This window comes from Paramormyrops kingsleyae, chromosome 11 (assembly GCF_048594095.1).
Source record: "Paramormyrops kingsleyae isolate MSU_618 chromosome 11, PKINGS_0.4, whole genome shotgun sequence".
NCBI classification, from domain to species: Eukaryota; Metazoa; Chordata; class Actinopteri; order Osteoglossiformes; family Mormyridae; genus Paramormyrops; species Paramormyrops kingsleyae.
In genome coordinates, this window is record NC_132807.1 from 12389708 (window position 1) to 12407687 (window position 17980).

The 17980-nt window shown below is 40.2% G+C and overlaps 1 protein-coding gene across 2 annotated transcripts in view; it reads left to right on the forward strand.

Moving 5' to 3' along the window:
- The first annotated feature begins 4693 nt into the window (after positions 1 to 4693).
- LOC111840108 (tetraspanin-18B-like) overlaps positions 4694 to 17980 on the forward strand; it is a 31648-nt gene continuing 18361 nt past the window's right edge. Inside the window, exon 1 of one of the 2 annotated variants that reach the window (XM_023804601.2) lies at positions 4694 to 4727. The gene's annotated coding sequence lies outside the window, so the exon portion shown is untranslated. Of the gene's footprint in view, positions 4728 to 5297; positions 5550 to 17980 lie in introns of those variants that run through there. The other variant, XM_023804594.2, reaches the window with a different exon arrangement.

Below are 17980 nucleotides of genomic sequence, written 5' to 3' on the forward strand. Positions count from 1 at the left end.
TATCACAATTATTTTTTTTAGAATCATGGTTTGTAGTCATTGTGAGTGTCTGTGTGTGGTCATTTTGGCTCTTTAATGTTACTATGTCATCACACTATCCAAGAAAAAAGAAACACTACGTGAGAAAGTCACACCAGTGACCACGTTTGGAGGAAGAGTGAAGTGATGGGGGCAGAATGAAAAGCATGGGAGCTAAGAACCACCACATAATCTCTTCTGTAAAAGAAACAAAGAAGAGATGCTTCATTAATGTAAGTTAAAGCATCCAGTTTCATAACTGCTAATGGTGTCCAGATCACTCTTCTATGGGTCTAAATACTGATAACTACATATGCCTATATACTGCATGATGAAAGTATCCAAGTGGGAATTCAAACGCTTACAGACAGTGCAAGCTATGGTGTTCTTATTATCCATAATGGGACACCTACTTATCTTCATTATTAAAATGAATCTGAGGGATGTACTGTTCTCCCATTTCCCACTACATTTATGTGCAGGATCGCACAGTTAATGGGGCCTGCCTAGTCTGGGTAATGAGTCTATGGTCGCTGTGTGAGAGGACCCACTTCCTCTTACTGCTTCCTGATTCCCTCACAGCTCTCCTGCCTTCCTGGGAAGAGCGGCAAGACTGTGGGGGCTCAGTGTCCGTTTTTTGGTAACAGCGATCCCTTCCTTCTCCCTGCTGCCCGTTGGGCTGCACAGGAAGGCTGACGATCTGGTAAGAATGGGGGGGGGGGGGGGGGGGAGTGGAAACATCTCACTGGAGAGCGACCAACAAGCCATCTGGAGCTACTCGTATTAGAGTTTATAGGATATATACTTAGTGCTAGAACCCAGAATCTCAACAGGTACACTGAACACCCGAATGTTTCCTGAAGGATCAGGACCTGGGCATGTTAACAGCCCAGGAACACACACTTTGCCTGTTATGTTTATGAGCGGCGTTCCCTTCTCACAAGCTATTATGCATGTTTAATAGGTGATCATAAAAAGTGCTCAAAGGAAACAATGAGAACATGTGTTTGTTTTTTATGGTGAAAGCAATGAGAAGCCAAAATGTTCTCAAAACTGCTTAATTCACCTTTGTCGGTTGAAAACTAGATTTTTCACCAAATATTATATTAATAATTAATTTTAACCCAAAACCTGCTGTCTATTTTCAAACTGCTCTCCATAGTAAACATTATTACAATAGGAAATTATAAACGGAGACATTTTACATGCTGGTTGTAAATAGAAGAGCTATAGCTGATAGACTGTATCTTGCATTACCTGGTTTAGGAGCTGAGATCACCGAAGTTTTTTTTAGAATATTACAAATATCACCTTATAAAGGCAGCAAAAATGAAAACTGTAGCACCCATTTATACTAATGTAGCTTATTTTAATATCCAATATAATGCACAAATGGTTACATTTTGAAAGAAATACAGGAATGAAGTTGAGATGAAGATAGAAAATTAGGTTTAATTAACTGGAGATTTTATAATAGTATCAGTCCAAAATCTCAGCCATGAACACATGAACACATGAAGACATGCCTCAGCCATGCAACTGGATGTGAATAGGAAGGAATTATGTTTTCACTATCAGCACCATCTCCAAACTGTCATATGTGGCTTCCTGAAAACAGATTTTTATAGATTTGCCATATACTGTATATCAATATATACATATATACATATTTGCACTCTTGAGTCCAGCCTTCCTTGTTTTGTACCGTCCTGTGTTCTACATTTTTTTTTAACTACCGCTACACCCTCTGTCTGTCACTTGTTGTCTGTCTTGTCTTGCACTTTGGTCTTGGGGGAACATTATGTATCACTCTATACATGAATATACAGTAGATGGACGACAATAAGGCCCACTTGGCTTGATATGACTTAAAAACCAGCCAGAGTCCATATGTGACATTGACTCAAATGGGTTTTGAAGTATTATGCAAGCACAGTACAGCTCACTCTTCAAGTCTCTTAACAGATGCAAGTACAACCTGCTCTGACACGCCACCTACCCAGACCTCTGCAATGACAGCCAAGGACAAATAAAATACTACAGATAACATCTGTTTAATGAAAAAAATACCAATGCAAAGCATATGCGATCCAGCTTAAACATATATGCAGGGATTCACATAACTGGTACACAATATGTACGTAGTATACAGTTATTAAGTAAATATCCAGGTATTTGCTTTTTGGGATTGCTGGAAGTGATTATTACATTTTTTGTTTATGTAAAAACAAGACTAGGATAGGAGAAAAATCTAGCTGTTAATAAACGTTTTGAACAGGAAGTCATCATGAATAGTGGTGGATTTTCACCCTGTGGACATACTGTAATTACAGAGCTGTGGAGACCTTGCCCACACAGGAATGGGCAAAGGAAGGATGGCCAAAGACCTCAAAAATGAAAATCAATAACAAAGGAATTAAACCGCCATCAACAGGCTTTTGACTCCTGTGTCTTCTCTGGAAGGCCACTGAAGTCATCTGGACTGTCTGACACTCTTACATTTGATGTTTCCTCATTGTTAGCTCATGGTTATTTGAGAACACAGACCTCAAAACCAAAATACCAATAAAAGGAACTGAAAAACAATGTTTCTACTCCTTAACATGTGGTTATAATTTTAATAGAATGAATGTCTGGATGATTAATGGCTGATTCTGTATCAGAGCGGGAGAAAGCATGTGCACAATTTATAACATGGTTTCCTCTGGTTCGGGGTAGTACGTGTCACACTTAATGTTGCGGTTACTGCAAACCTGACTTAGAATCAGTCATATTCTAATCAACTAGATGCATATGAAGAAGTAATCTGCAGTTTCATTCAAGTGTCTTTCATTACATTACATGACATGACGTATTTTCATGGTTTGATGATTTTCTCTGTGGACAGAAAGCATGCTCGAACCAATCAGTCCATCATCAAAAATGTTTTTATTGCAGCTGGTTTTTTTAGAGTTTCATCTAGTTGCAAAGGTAACATGCAACTTAATGTATAGTTAATATAAATATCCCAGAATATGTACAGTTTTAAACCTTTTGTCCTAAGTCCTAACTGACAGATAATGGGTTACAGGATAGCAGTAGACAGACAAATGATTTAATTTAATGACAAGTCTTTTAATTTAATTAGCAGTCAGTTGTCAATCAATAAAGAATAAATGACTAAGCGAGATGCTGGCACGGGTCCTTACTCTTGCTTTTACCGTCTAACCCTCGTAATCCTCAGAGGAGTAATGCAGTTACAGTGTGAGGTGCATGGCCAGTGCTGGGGGTATTGACCAGAAAGCTGTTCCAGTGGGCATTTAAAACCAAGCTTAAAACCTTTTTATTCCATGCCTTTGATTAGTGCTGCTAATCAATGTTGATGTTTTTTCTCTTATTTTTATTGTCTTTTATTTGCAGTTTTAAAATGCTTTTATTTTAATTGTTTTTAGTTGTAGTTTTTTTAATTGCATATTTAATGATTGCTTTTATTTGATCTTTTATGTAAAGCTCTTTGAATGACCTCTGCGTTTTAAATTGTGCTATATAACTAAACTTGCCTTATCTTGAACAAATCATTTTACCCTTTTGAACTGTCAACAAAGGGAAACGGGTGATAATGATGAAGATTAACTGAGTCTTAAAAAGAACACATGCACCGTTTGGGGCCCCAGTTAACTTACACATCTTTAAAGGTACATAAATCTATGGCGCTTTTTACTGTTTTTGCAGAACGAGGGTGGGGGCAGGTTGGGTTACACTGGCGTACCTGCAGTCACATCTATAAATATCTTCATCAGGCCTCAAAGAGAGCATGTAATGATGTAGCAGCCAGTCACCTTGCCTGAGGTCTCGATCAAAAGGCATCCCAGCATGCTCCACATCAGCCAGTGGCTGCACCTTCCCACTGCTCACCCTAGGGAGCAGACAGAGCTGGGCTCTCGACAGACAGCTTCTTTATTGCAGGTACCAAAGCGAAACCAATTGTGTGATCATCCTTATGAGGACATTGTTGCTACAGCCAATGTTTACTGCCTAAGGCATCTTCTAATAGTCTAATTTAAAAAAGTTTCTTAGGCTCACAACTACACACATTTTCAAATGAATTTTGAAAAATGTTATTAGTGTTTTTGCCTGTTCTATTACATATTTCTTTTTTGCTTTACCTATACTTTGTGACATATATTAGTAGTGTTGTTAAGTATATTTAATTTCGACTTATTGCCCGTTTAAATTTCAAGTAATAAATCCGTAGTTTTCCTTTTACCCCAACAACCATGCGTGGGACAAGTGGGTATGGAAAAATGGATGGATGGATGGACAGATGGGCGAACAGATGGATGGATGGATGAATGGATAAATTTCCCTTTAAACTGACATAGAAGGTGTGAAACTGTTGCCTTTCAGCCAGTTGCTGTCAGAGTTCAGACTGAGAGTTCACACCTCTGGAGAGAAAACCCTTTGTTGTTTCAGTATTGATAGTCAAGATCTTGATTAGATCAGTTCATAATCAACTTTGTACTCTTGAAAATGCAAATGTTCCCTCCAAAGAAAGAACGGTTGGGGGTTGCTGAAAGAACATCCACTGAGAAACACTCTTAGCGTTGTGTTTACGTAGGCTTATTGTTTACTATGGTTTTCCTGCTGATCACGTGGTTGGTCCTATATTACAACAAGCTGCCAACAAGCTGAGTCTATTCAGAGCACTGGGATCCTCGCGCAGCCTGAAGGTAGATTAACAACAGAGCGCGTTGCTGTCACATCATGTTTAACATTTGGGGTTTCATTTCTAAATTAAAGCTTTTAGTATCATCCAATAATTACACAAACAAATTCCTTTGTGCCTCTTGGGGGACAATATTGTCGGTACTTTCCAGTAACAGACCGAACTTTGCTGGGACAGCTGATACAAGTAAAATGTACAAAGCAACAAACCACGTTTTAAATTGCCTAGATTAATCAATGATGTGTGCGTTTGTATTTTAATGATCAGTGCAATTGATTGTGTCTGCTCGCTAATATAACCAAGTCACAAAAATGCTGTGTTGACATCTGGAAATTAAGATGAAATCAAAGAAAACAGCTGTCAAGTAGTATAACATCCCAATTTATTTGCATCGTCAAGAAATATGCATTCTATGTCTTTGGTACAAGTATAATAAGGCAAGAAAAATTATTATTATTAATAATATTAATAATAATAATAAACAAAGGGGTTAAATGAAGGCGTAGGCATAAACTAACTGCCCGCCCCCGGGGATGAACACTCAGCATGTTCAAATATCGACTTAGCGGTGAGTTGTAAGGAAAGCAGTTTCTTCAGCGGTCTCTTCCAAAGGCTGCTGCTTGGTCCGAAATGGGGAAATAATGAGCCCACAGCTATAGCTTTTCCTTCGCTCTACCTCACGGCATCTTTGCAGCTCCATGAAATCCTGATTTCATCTCATTTAAACGGCAAAGAGTCCAGCATCTGCAGGCTGTGTGTTTTTTTTTCCTGGAGTACAGTAACTGCTTAGGGACAACGTGCACACTAACAAATAAGCACTTTTGTGGTAAGAATTGTCGAATTGATACATTTTCATCTTACAGTAGTTTTAGGAATTAAGCACCAAGGTTTGGATAATGTTGTACTGTAGCAATATAATAGTAATTCTAACATATGGTATTTTAAATCGCTCAGCATTTTGAGCTAAATATATTGTTTTAAAGTGTATGTTTTACATAAGGTATAAAATGACATTTACGTGTAGAGAACCGGCTAAATTGCTCTATACTGTATATGCCTCTTTTATCAACAAAAGAACGTGTTTCATAACAAACAACCTGCAGTTTGTTTACGTAATTTAATTCCGTTTCATAGCATTGCGCTACTTATGTTTCAGTTATGATGTCACGCTGTACTTCATCGCTTTATAATCGCTGTTTGATCGCTATAGGTGTTACAGTGCACGGTACAGCACAGTGTTTTCTGCATGCAGCCGCTCTCGCAATTGCTGTCCATAGGCATTTAGTTGCAGAAATAATCCTGAATTAAGTTTCACGTTCCGATAACTTTTCGTTGAGTTTTAAATTTACGTTTAATTAAATTTATTTTTCACTACTGTAGCTATACGAAGTGATGTTTATTCCTCGTCCTCTCGTGTCTTATCGCACGTGGTTTGTGACTAGTTTGCTTCGCGCGACACCGTGTTCAGACTTGCAAATACTCCATCTAGATCGAATAATTAAATTTAATCAAATCGACGCGTTGTTAGTTTTAATGGAACGAGAGCAATAAATATTCTAAATGACTCGTGTCCTTGAAACCTGATATTCAAAGAGAATGACAGCTTGGAGCATGAGGCATTAAATAGTTTCCTGTCGGAGTGAGCTGTTCTGTTTGTCTGCTTTGACAAAGGTCACCAAATGGCTGTCTCTACCTATATCATCATATTATCTAAATGTGTAGTTTTTCTTCACCCTGAATGAGAATATTTCTCTGCATTGCATTGCATCGGAAATATCAGAGAAAGGCTTTTTATGATATGGCTAGTTTTTTTTTCTCTGATTATTAGAAGATGTTAATAGGCCTAATAATGTAGTTTCAGATTGTGGCACCCTAAATCACAGCCTCAGAAAATAAAATAAAAAAATTAGTCATGCTGTTATTCTGCCTTGTAAAGACAAATCTTAAGTGAGTTTATATTTGACACAGAGCTTTACAGTTTTTGACAGTTGATAAATTAAATGTTTAGTAGATTTGTCCTTGATGTACAAAGAGAAGGAGAATTTGATTAACCAGTCACTTGAGAATGATAACATTGGCTGTGAGGAGTCTCAGAGAATTAGAGAGCGTGTGTTCTCCAACACATGTGCTGCAGTTCGTTCTGCTCTTACTGTCTCATTGTGAAATTACAAGCATAATGCAGTGATTACCTTTAAAGCAAAAATGGCAGCTTGGACTCTGCACTCTGGTGTCTTCCTTATCAATTGATTAATCAATTGATTGATCAACTTTGAATCCTAAAGAGATTAGGCTTAGGGTTAAGGCCAGCCTTTGGCTGACTGGATCTCATTCAGAGTCATCATTTTAATGTTTCAGTCTTCGTTATGATCTTTATTTAAAGGGTTCGTTCTAGTTTTTACACAGATGGATCATCTGTTAGGACAATACCAGAACAAGATGCTGCTGTGGGGACTTCCGCAGGATTCATTTTTAATTTCAATCTGATTGTTTGTTTCCAAAATATATTTCTGATAGTCTAAAAGCAGTCAGGATAGAAGCAAAAACTTGATAAGTAACTCATAAAGCCCGTTACATGAATTTTAAGGGCATGGATTCATTTTGTTTTCTGATTCATTTTACCTGAAGTTGCAGTAGCAGAAATTCCTGTATAATGAAAATCTCCCTGGAGGCTGAAGCCCAGTGGGGAGCTTCAGCCATCGCAGGCCAGAGGGACCTTGTTCTCTACAAGCCCCTACAAGACACCCATCTGTAGAGCAAGACATCAGCCACTTCTTCTCAGGCAGCATATTTAATGATTATTAAGGAAAAAATAAACTTGCCTTCTGTTTGTTTTCCAGTCTTTATGTGTATTTAACCTTTCACAGCAAACAGTTGAGCTTTTGGTTGATATCAGTGGCTTGTAATGGCCCCTGCCCTGTCTGCTGGCCATCTGTTGCTGTTCCTAGCCGCAGTATTGTAGACCTGTCAGTAATGTTCACCCACCTTTGATAGAGGAAGGCTACCATTACTGGTTTGCCTCTTGCTGAAATGCAATAAAAGTGTCAATCACAGATGGTTTGAGTTTATACTCTGCACACTGTGTCTGGCTATGAAGCTGAGGTTTCTCAAGATACCCCACACCCAAAAATCAAGACTGGGAGCGATGGCTGTGTTCTAAGAAGCAAATCAGATGCACTTTATTAATTTGTGGCTCTCATGTTTATTTCAATTTGTGGCTGTGATTGAGCCTGCGGACAAGCCCCGTGTGCAGGCCGGCCCTGAAAGCAAGAAGTAAATAATGAAACGCTGTGGTTCCCCACGTCCCCTCTTCCTTCAGCTGTTCATCGGGGGAGACATTCCTCCCCTCTGCACTCAGTGAGAATCACAGCTAAACCCGTTGAAAGATGCGAGACAGTGCGGAAGATCCAGTGGGCTGCTTTGCTGTCGGTCATGTGACCATCCACTGTTAACGTGTTGTCCGTAGCAGCCTGTTTGATCCACACTCCAGATTTCACAGCCCTAAGCAGCTTTGGTTATTCATTTCACCCAGCGCCTCCTACATCACGACCCCTGGCATTCTTCAGCGTCAGCGTGAATCGTTATCTTTGGTGAGTGGGAAATGGTTCCTGTTCATTACTCAACTCCTTACGTGCAGGATTACTTTCATACAGGCCAGTATACAGGTATTTCACCAGATGATGGATTATTATTTACCCGAAGAAGGTCGTGGTACAGCAGTGTTGCTAAGGGTCTTCTCACTGTTATTGCAGTGTTGTTATTGCAGTGTTGTTATTGCAGTGTTGTCATTGCAGTGTTGTCATTAGTTTCCCTGCTCCATTCAGCAGTGCAGTGAATAATACCCTACATAGACCCAAAGGGTGGGCCCACCAGCAGCTCCCGGAAGACCTCTGGGCCATGTCGTTCAGACCTGCCCAATCAGCCGATTTTCCTGTTTGTCTTGTCCAATTATAAGGAAACAGAGAGATGGCCATTACTTAAGGGCCAGTTTTTCTTTCACGCTTTTGTTATTCCGCTTTTCGCTAAATGCTTTGGCAGTCAGTAGGATATCAGGAAAAGTCCATAAGAGGGAAGCCTCGGTCCTGCTCAGCGATAAACGAAGTCCATTCCTTTTATGTCCCAGAGACCTGTGGGTCTGCCTTTCTTCATTCAGGCACGTTTCAGCCGATACTGTTTGCAGTTGTATTTCTTTGCTTGATTTCTCTCTCTGCTGCTATAATAAGGCCTGCCTCTTTCCATTACACTCCGCTCTTGTCCTCTTCTTCAAAATTAGGATATTTTTTAACTTCATCCCTCCCTGGCATCTTGAATGACGTATGTGGCCAGAATGTAGTATGTTTCTCAGCCTTCTCCTTAGGGATCCCCTAGATAGTCCACATTTTTGCTGGCAGTGAGCTGGAAGGGAGTAAATCCGTGGACCGTTTGCATTGGTTTAGTACATTGAGGCCAATAGGGATCACATGAAGTCCCTCAGTCAGGTTGTGGTTTTCCTGTCTTCATCGACTGACCTCACCTGTTCCATACTCAGATTATTCTGATTGAGCTGTATACCAGGTGTTATTGCACAGATTTCTAGTATAATGGACATTTTATAATGTACATTTCTGATTTTCACTATGTGCAGATCAGACGTGTTCCCCTTTCAAACCCATAGCCAGAAAGGTTAATGACAGAACTGAGCTACATTTATATGGCTACATTTAGCAAGTCCCAAATCAACATCATTACTCCATTTAGTTCTCTCTGTCTGCACATTTAATTAGGGTCGCAATGATCCAGAAAATCATAGAGGATTAGGGTCTGCCCAAGGACAGTGCGTGGCTGTGCACGTCCTGCTGTGTGAGTGCTGAGCTGGAGAGCTTTGAACCGTTGGAGGAAACTCGCACAAGGAGAAAAGCTTGTAGACCAATCATCAGTCCTGCAGCTTTAGAGGTGTGAAAAAAACAGCAGCACTTGCTCACTGAAGACCCTGCATTCATCACCAACATCCTTGCAGAATATAAGACAATATTCAGACATAAATTCATCACAATCGACACACACAAAAGGGGAATGTTTTAGACATGGAGATCTTTCTGTTTTTGAACACTGTTTCTCCATAATTTGTTGGAATCAGTAATGTAAGAATTTAATTTCTTGTATCTGGGAACAGTTAGACTTACATTTCTTTGGTAAATAGGTTTCTTTTATTTTTATTTGCCTCAGAAGCTGAGATATTTGTAAGTTGAGAGGCTGGGCAAGCAGAAGAGCCCGTATGCAACCAGTAATAATCGCAGATTATTTCTATAATGATTTTATGATAAATGTTGCACGATGTAAATGGGTCAATGCATCTTATAGTCAACAGCATTTTCAGTGTGTGAATAAGATGCACTCCCACATATTTAAATAACATGCAAATGAAATATAAATATTTATTACCCTGGCATCTTTTAGCATTTGCCCAGGAAAACAATCAGACCTTATTGGATTTCTTAGTCATTTTGTATTGCTGCTGGTTCAATTGACAGATCTCTGGAAGTTTAATTCCAGTGGCCATTCCTGCATATCCCCCCATCTTGTATTTACCTCAGCAGGTTTTAGATTATTTCAGTAATCTGGGCCAGGGGTAGTCATTTTCCTCTGCCTCTCCTACAAGGTAATTTTTAAAGGAGAATTGTTGGCTGAAACTGGCTTCTTTCCCATCATAACATCAGATTTCTGTTGATGGACCCATCATGGCCTTAATGCGATTTACTGAGGTACTGAACTTCCCAGTGGATTGTTTGATGGATGTCTCTCAACCTAGAATCGGAGCAGGCAGCATGGATTTGCAATGAGGAGGATTTATGAATTCATTTAAGCGTAGCAGCAATGCTAGTGAGCTTTATGCATGAAATATTTTACCATCTCATTGTATTGCTGCCTGTGTGAAATAGTTTCTCTTCTGTTCTGAAAGCCACAAGACTTGGGCATTTTATCTACTGTTGATTAATCATGGGAGCAAAAGGAGGGGTGTATTGAAGAATGCCTGCAGGTTTCCACATATTCCTGGGGGCTTGCATAGGGTGCATTTGACTTGTAAACAGTCTGGTAGTTTTGTGCTGGGTTTTGTTTTCAGTCGGCATAAGTCTGCTGCTGTGTCTCAGGGGGTTAAGCCTGCGATCAGAAGGGCGCCGGTTAGAATCCCGCTCTCGGCAAAATAGTCATATCGCCGTTGGGCCCTTGAGGGAGGCCCCTAACTCCCCAAAATGCTCCAGGGGTGCTGGATTAATGGCTGGCCCTGTGCTTAGTCACCGGATTTCACTCTCGTGTTTGTGTGTATGTCTCACTGGACAGCAAGGTGGGATATGTGAGAAGAAGCATTACAAAGTACTTGTGCAAATGGCAAACAAAGCATTCCACAGAAGTGCCTCTGTAGGCAGTATCAGATCCTCAGGTTTGTCAGTAATCTGGGAGTATAGAATATGGTTCTTCTGCAAGGGATGGACTCCTGACAACTAGCCAAAGTCCATTTAATGCTTTCTGAGAGGTTTATGTAACTTTGTGAAGATTTCAGTCAGGCATTTTGGCATTTTGTCCTGTTAAAAGGCTTGCCACCCCCACCCCCCCCCCCCCCCCCACACACACACCCCCATGGCTGTCAGTGATGCGTCCTCCAAGTGTTCAGTCCATCCTCTTTCTGCATGGCTCCTTCTAAGGGCTCAGTGACAGTTTTTCTCGCCTCTTGAATCTCCTGTGTGTTAGCAAAGCGGTGATGCTGTTGGGGCCACTGGTTGCTGCCAGGTGATGATTTATGTTGTGCAATCACAGACCTGCCTGATGTCAGTGTTATCTGAGAAGGCATAAAGCTGCCCGGCTGGGTAGCTGCTCCAAGAATGCATCCTATTGTGAAAGGCACCACACAGATCTTCCATATAACTGAAGGAGAGCATGAAGAACGGCCCGACTGTAGAAGGAAGAGCTACTCTGCCAAGAGCCCGGAATGGCTTTCAGCGGTGAGATGGAGATGAACAGAGGCTGGGGTGCGACCTCCTTGGCCCTTGGCAGTGTGTGATAGCAGGTGAAGGAAAACACACAGTCAGTCATCCTGTTTTAGTGTGTGAGGGTCCCCAGTGTTATTTAACCATTAGTCTGGGAAACATAAACTGCTTCAAATCAGCTTGATGCGGTAATGAAATTGATCTTATTTCCATTAATTATGTCAGAAGTTTTCAGAGAGGCACCTCATTTTGTGCCAGCATTGCCTGTGATGAACAAAGACTTCCTGCACAGCTGGGGACCGTGGATTGAGAGGATAAACATGGTGCTAGATGAGAGAATCAATAAAGGAAGCCAAGGTTTGGGGCGCTGCTGGTAGGCTTTGTTCCTAGAGTTTAGCCAGCAGAAGAGCTGCCAGAAAGCATGCTGCTTTGTACGAACGGTAAACAGCCACCCTTATAAAACCTCAGCCAAGCTCTGGAGAAACTGGGTCCTCCTGCTGCTGTTGATCTAGACTTATAAATCTCATATAGGTGCTTAAGCTTGCAGGCTCAGGTGTAACAAAAGCTCAATGGTCACATTTAATTGATTTTTCTGTGGCAGCTCTAGTGCACGTCACCTAGATTTTGCAATGTGATGTTGTAGCAGGAATGTCTAGCTGAGTACTTTATCAACTGAGGTAACTAGCAGGAAGATGACTTTAAACAAATGCACATGAATCATGTCAGTGTGCTATCATCAAGTACTCTTAATTAATCCTCAAAACAGGCTTTTCACAAACAGATAGTAATCAAGATAATGGTAAAATGTAAATATAGTAATTGGAGCATCGGTGTGTAAGTGTGTAAAGATGAATGAAGAATGACCGTGCTTGAGGGTGCCTAAGTAGGAACAGTGATTCAAAAACCACATTGTTGCCATACCCCTTCCCCCCACAACACACACACACACACACACACACACACACACACCAAACCTTTACCTTTGCGTACAAACATCTTTGTAAACATGCCTGCCCCTGTTTGCATCTTTGAGATTTGCGTTAGAAATTATGTTAGAGGTAGACCCCCCCCCCCACCCCCAAGCTGTCATGGGACTGAATACAGTTTTAGCTTCAGGGTACAGAGCTTTGGTATCAATTACAGATAAATCACATAGTACCCAGTTCTCTCTCTCTCTCTCTCACTCTCTGTGTTAAAACCTGTTATTTTGACATTGTGGTGACCATTTTTTCGCACTCCACAAGGGGAAATTCAATCTTATAAAAATCTGTGACTACAATAGAAAAAACCTAAAAATGATAAAGACCTGAATTTTGTTTGATTACTTATGGTTAAGGTTATGGCTGGATAAGGGTTAAGGTGCTCATTGTTGGGATTGGAGTTTTGCCCATAGAAAGTAATACGGTCCCCACAGAGATATAATTACAGACGTGTGTGTGTGTGTGTGTGTGTGTGTGTGTGTGTGTGTGTGTGGGGGGGGGGGGGGGGGGGGGGGGGGGGATAGGTATACATTACCAATTGTCCCCACAATGTGATAAAACCTGTTATTTTTCCCCACAAAGATCTGTGAATGCAATTTGAAAATCAAAAATGCCAGTCTGATATTTCATTTGGTTACTTGTTACTTATGGTTAATGTTAGGGCTGGGTAGGGGTTACGGTCAGTATGTTGTGATTAGAGTTTTCCCCATAAAAATGAATGGACAGTCCCCACAAAGACATGATTACAAACCTGGAAAATTGGAAAAGGGAAAGTGCCATAGAGTTAGTTACTTTAAAAACTAAAGTCAGGCATTTAACAGTCACAAATGAGGAAAGGAGGGACACAGTGGCTTTATTAGAAGATGAAAAATATGAGCATTTTATTTGCATTCATTAAAATAGTGTTTGTTTGATTTTGCTTCAAAGGTATGAAAAGGCCTTTACACACTTGAGTGAACGGCCTTGCTTTAATGTGTCTGAATGCTGCTCCAACGTCAGAAACAGAGCTGCTTACACACAATCCCTTTTCCCCCTTAAAAAGAGATGTTTCCCTTTATTAATGCTGCGTTCTGTCCATTACACGGTATTTCATCATTCGTCCATGATTAATAACCATATTGAGTCATATGTATCCGCTGTTATATATTTATTTTGGTAACTGGGAATAGAAATGATTCCTCAGCCTTGTTTTTTCATCCCCAAATTTTCTTGATCTCTCTCGTGTCTAATTCTGCCCTTTATCTGACCTGTCTGAGCTGGAACAGCGGCGCTCAGCCACTGCCTAGCAAGAAACCCGTATGTTGTTCCTTGAATGGTTGTATTTCATTTTAATTGACAAGTGAACAGTGAAGGTTTCAAACATGCCTCACTGCACAAACTCTCTGGAGCAGAGTCATGCGACGGTATACAGTTGTCAGGAGTATTACGAAAGAATGTTTGTGCCGTGCTAAATATTCCTCTTTGGAAAACTGGATTTTACTAAATATTGCAATAAGAAAATATGTACAGAAGTGTTACCATTCTGCTGTTTTGCGTAACATTGATTTCAGGCATTCCAAATGGTTAGTCCAAAATGAAAATTATTTAATGCTTGCAGTCTATAGCCCATAATATTTCTATATTTCAGTAATGAACAACATAACGTCAGAATTAAAAATACAGTCATGATGAGGCAACTTTTGTAAGTATATTTGGCTTTTATGCATTTTTAATTAATGATGTTTATTTCTGTTATTAGCTGATGATATTTGGATACTATATTATGACATTAACACTATAGCAACTTCTTGTTTTAAGGAGCTTAGTCCCCTGTGCCTCATTTTTTCACTGTGTTGCCATTTCACCATCTTACACCTGACCCAATATTCTGATTTCAGGAAAAAAAAAACATTTAAACCCAGCCTAGTACAGCTTTGATACCGTTTTGGAGAAAATTCTGCCACCGAACTGAGCCAAACACATGCCCTCTGTGAGAGTTTGGTGCTGCAGCAAAAATTCTGTGTTCTTTTAAACAGTGTCTGCACTGGTGACTAACTTAAAAAAATTTAGGCTGAAGTGAAATATTCTCCATTGTATAGCCATGTGTAGGAGGTCATCCTGAGAACAACAGAATTCAAGATACCAGGCCTGGTGAACCATGTGGAAAATGAATGGAAGGTTTGTTTTCCTGTTAGTTCCAGTCAGTCTTTAACATAAAAATACTATGATATGTCATTATGACTTTTGAGCTTTTATGTCATCAATTAATTAATGGCTGGCTTCCTTACAGCTGCAGTTAATTAATGGAGACCTTTTTAGTTTGTGCTCCTGAAGGGGGTTCGGCCTGAATCATTTGAATGTTGTCTATATGAGCTCACAGTTCGTTTTGTGCTCTTCCGCAGTAGTGCAGTTAAATGGCCGTGACATAAAGTAGACTGACTTTCCCATGGCTTGACAGCAGTGATTTCTCACGACGACATGACTTTGAATGGCTTGTAAACCCCAACTCCATTATACTCAAGATAGCACCAGCCTCTGAATATCTGTGAGCTCAATCCAGCTGCTCTTAGGCTGAGAAAATGCTATTTAAACACTTACCTGTCTCCTGTCTCCTTTTAGTTGATGCTAGGTTTGAAATAGTCTTCATGGCTTGGGTTTAAGATTGCATCTTGGCTTTCTTATGATTAAATCAGGCATTCAATTGTATTATTTCTGACGCTCCCCACCTAGCCGTTTTAAGAAAATCCCCCTGAGAAGAATTAATCGTCAAGCCAGAAGCCTGTTAGCATTTGTAACACAGCATGTTGTCCTTACTGTAAGTCTGCTCCTGTGGGAGCACAGCAGAGACACATAATAATCCAGAATGAACAGGACACAGGGTTCACTCTCACTCTCTCTTCTGTAGTATTTAGATGTTTGTTTCTGAATAATGTTTTGGTCTTAACATTTCCGTCAGTACATCATGGATACAATCATGCACATAATGCGTTACAGCTGTGCCTTCTGAAAAGTGCGTTCAGTCACCAATGTCAGTTTTATTTTTACACATTCTTAGTTTTTTCAGTTTAGACCCCAACCTTTTAAAATGCACTAGTGGCCAAAATTGTGGAAACGCATCCAATTTTCCATTGCAGGACTTTATTCAGCTGTTGCTCCAGTAAGTTACTTAATCGTCCGTTTTATGATTTTACAAATATCATCACTAAATAAGTAACTGGAATTGAAGATAGTTCTGCAATGTCTAAAAATTGGAAGTGTTTCCACAATTTCGGCCACTAGTGTACCAGGGACTATTTGTATTCCCACAATGTTTCGAAATACAGTTTGGCCAGAAGAATTGTCAGTGATGTGATACATCCACAAAGGACCCATTCTTGTTTTATTTAGAGTTTTGTCCCAGAACATCCAATTTGATGTTTATCAGTTTCAAGCCAAAGGATCATGGGTTACAAAAAAAAGGCATTTTTACATGGTGTCCTGAGGCTGATAATCACTGGATGAGAGGAATGCAAAAATGGCAAGGATGTTACAATAAACTTTAACTGTCTAAAATTATGAAGCTAATGAAAAAGAATTTCAGTACTTATAAAAGTTCTGATTAAAAGTAAGAATATTGTCAGGGACTGCGTCCGGGAAAGCAGCACAAAACCGTGAAATCGGGTAACTGAGGATTTATTAGCAAAAGACAGAACCACAGGACATCACACAAGTACAAAACGTCAATGACCGGACAGGGTTAAGACAGACTCAGAAGCACTAAATACACAGAATTAATTAACAACAACTAGACACAGCTGAGAACACCGGGATTCCACACGAGGTAACAAGGGGGCGTGGCACACAGGAGGATCGGACGAGCAGGTCATAACAAGTATAAGTTCACAGTCATTTGCTGAACAGTGTGATTTATTCAGCCTAGTGTGCAGCGTGCTGTACATGAGAGTGCAATGCAGAATATGTCATGTCCCATAGGAGAGATTACTAATGGGGGGTGGCACCGTGGCTCAGTGGGTCATATTGTTGCCTTGTACCTCCCTGGGTAGGGGTTTGAATCCCATTCCTGCTCTGTGAGTGCTGCATGGGTCTTCTCTTACAGTCCAGAGGCATGTGGGTAGGTCACTCAGCTCAGGCTCATGCTATCCTGCTCAGTGACCCAGACAGGGACAGGTGGTCAGAAGATGGACTGCTTCTCTGTAATAGTGGGTGTAGCTTGAGTCCAGTATTTCTGGAAAATTGTCAAGGGGGTTTCTTTGGCCCAAAGAAATGCATGCTAGCTATCACAGGTGTTTCAATCTTGCTTTTGCTGTTGTCCATACTACCACTGTATGTCATTTGTATAAGTATATGCAAAATGTTTGCATTGTTGTTTGTTCATCATTAGTTATTGCTATTCCTGTTTTTGGCCCTGTGGTCTACAGGAAGTATATAAGAATTCCATTGTATGATGTACACAAGACTAAACTTTTAAACTTGATGTGTGATAATTACTGTAGTTTTCTGTGAGTTTTTTTCTGTGAGTTTTATCTGTGAGTTTTGATGTCAGTCTTCTGTGAGTTTCAACATTCTGGGTTAATAACTGAGGCTGATCGATCTGGCTGCCATGCAACTCTTGCACAGATATGAATGCAGATCTGCCTTGTAGGGAATCTGATGCTGATTTTATATGAAATCTGATTGAACATTAATAGGACAAATACAGTCAGGACCATAAATATTTGGACAGAGACAAAGTTTTTCAATTTTTGAGTTCTGTACATTACCACAATTAAAGAAGTCAGATGCAGTTGAAGTGCAGACTTTCAGCTTTAATTCAGTGGGTAGAACAAAAACATTGAATAAAAATGTGGGGAACTAAAGTAATTTTTCTACACAATCCCCTCCTTTCAGGGGCTCATAAGTAATTGGACAAATTAATATAACTGCAAATAAAATGTTCAGTTCTAATACTTGAGGATTGAAAACCCTTTGCAGGCAATGACTGTCTGCAAGTCTTGAACTCATGGACTTGACCAGACGCTGGGTTTCCTCCTTTTTAATGCTCTGCCAGGCCTTTACTGCAGCAGCTTTCAGTTGCTGTTTTTTTGAGGGTCTTTCTGTCTGTAGTTTAGTCTTTAGCAAGTGAAATGCATGCTCAATGGGGTTGAGATCAGGTGACTGACTTGGCCATTCGAGAATATTCCACTTCTTTGCTTTAATAAAGTCCTGGGTTGCTTTTGCTGTGTGTTTTGGGACATTGTCCATCTGTATTATGAAACGCCACCCAATCAATTTGGCTGCATTTGGCTGGATTTGAGCAGACATGATGTCTCTGAACACCTCAGCATTCATTCGGCTGCTTC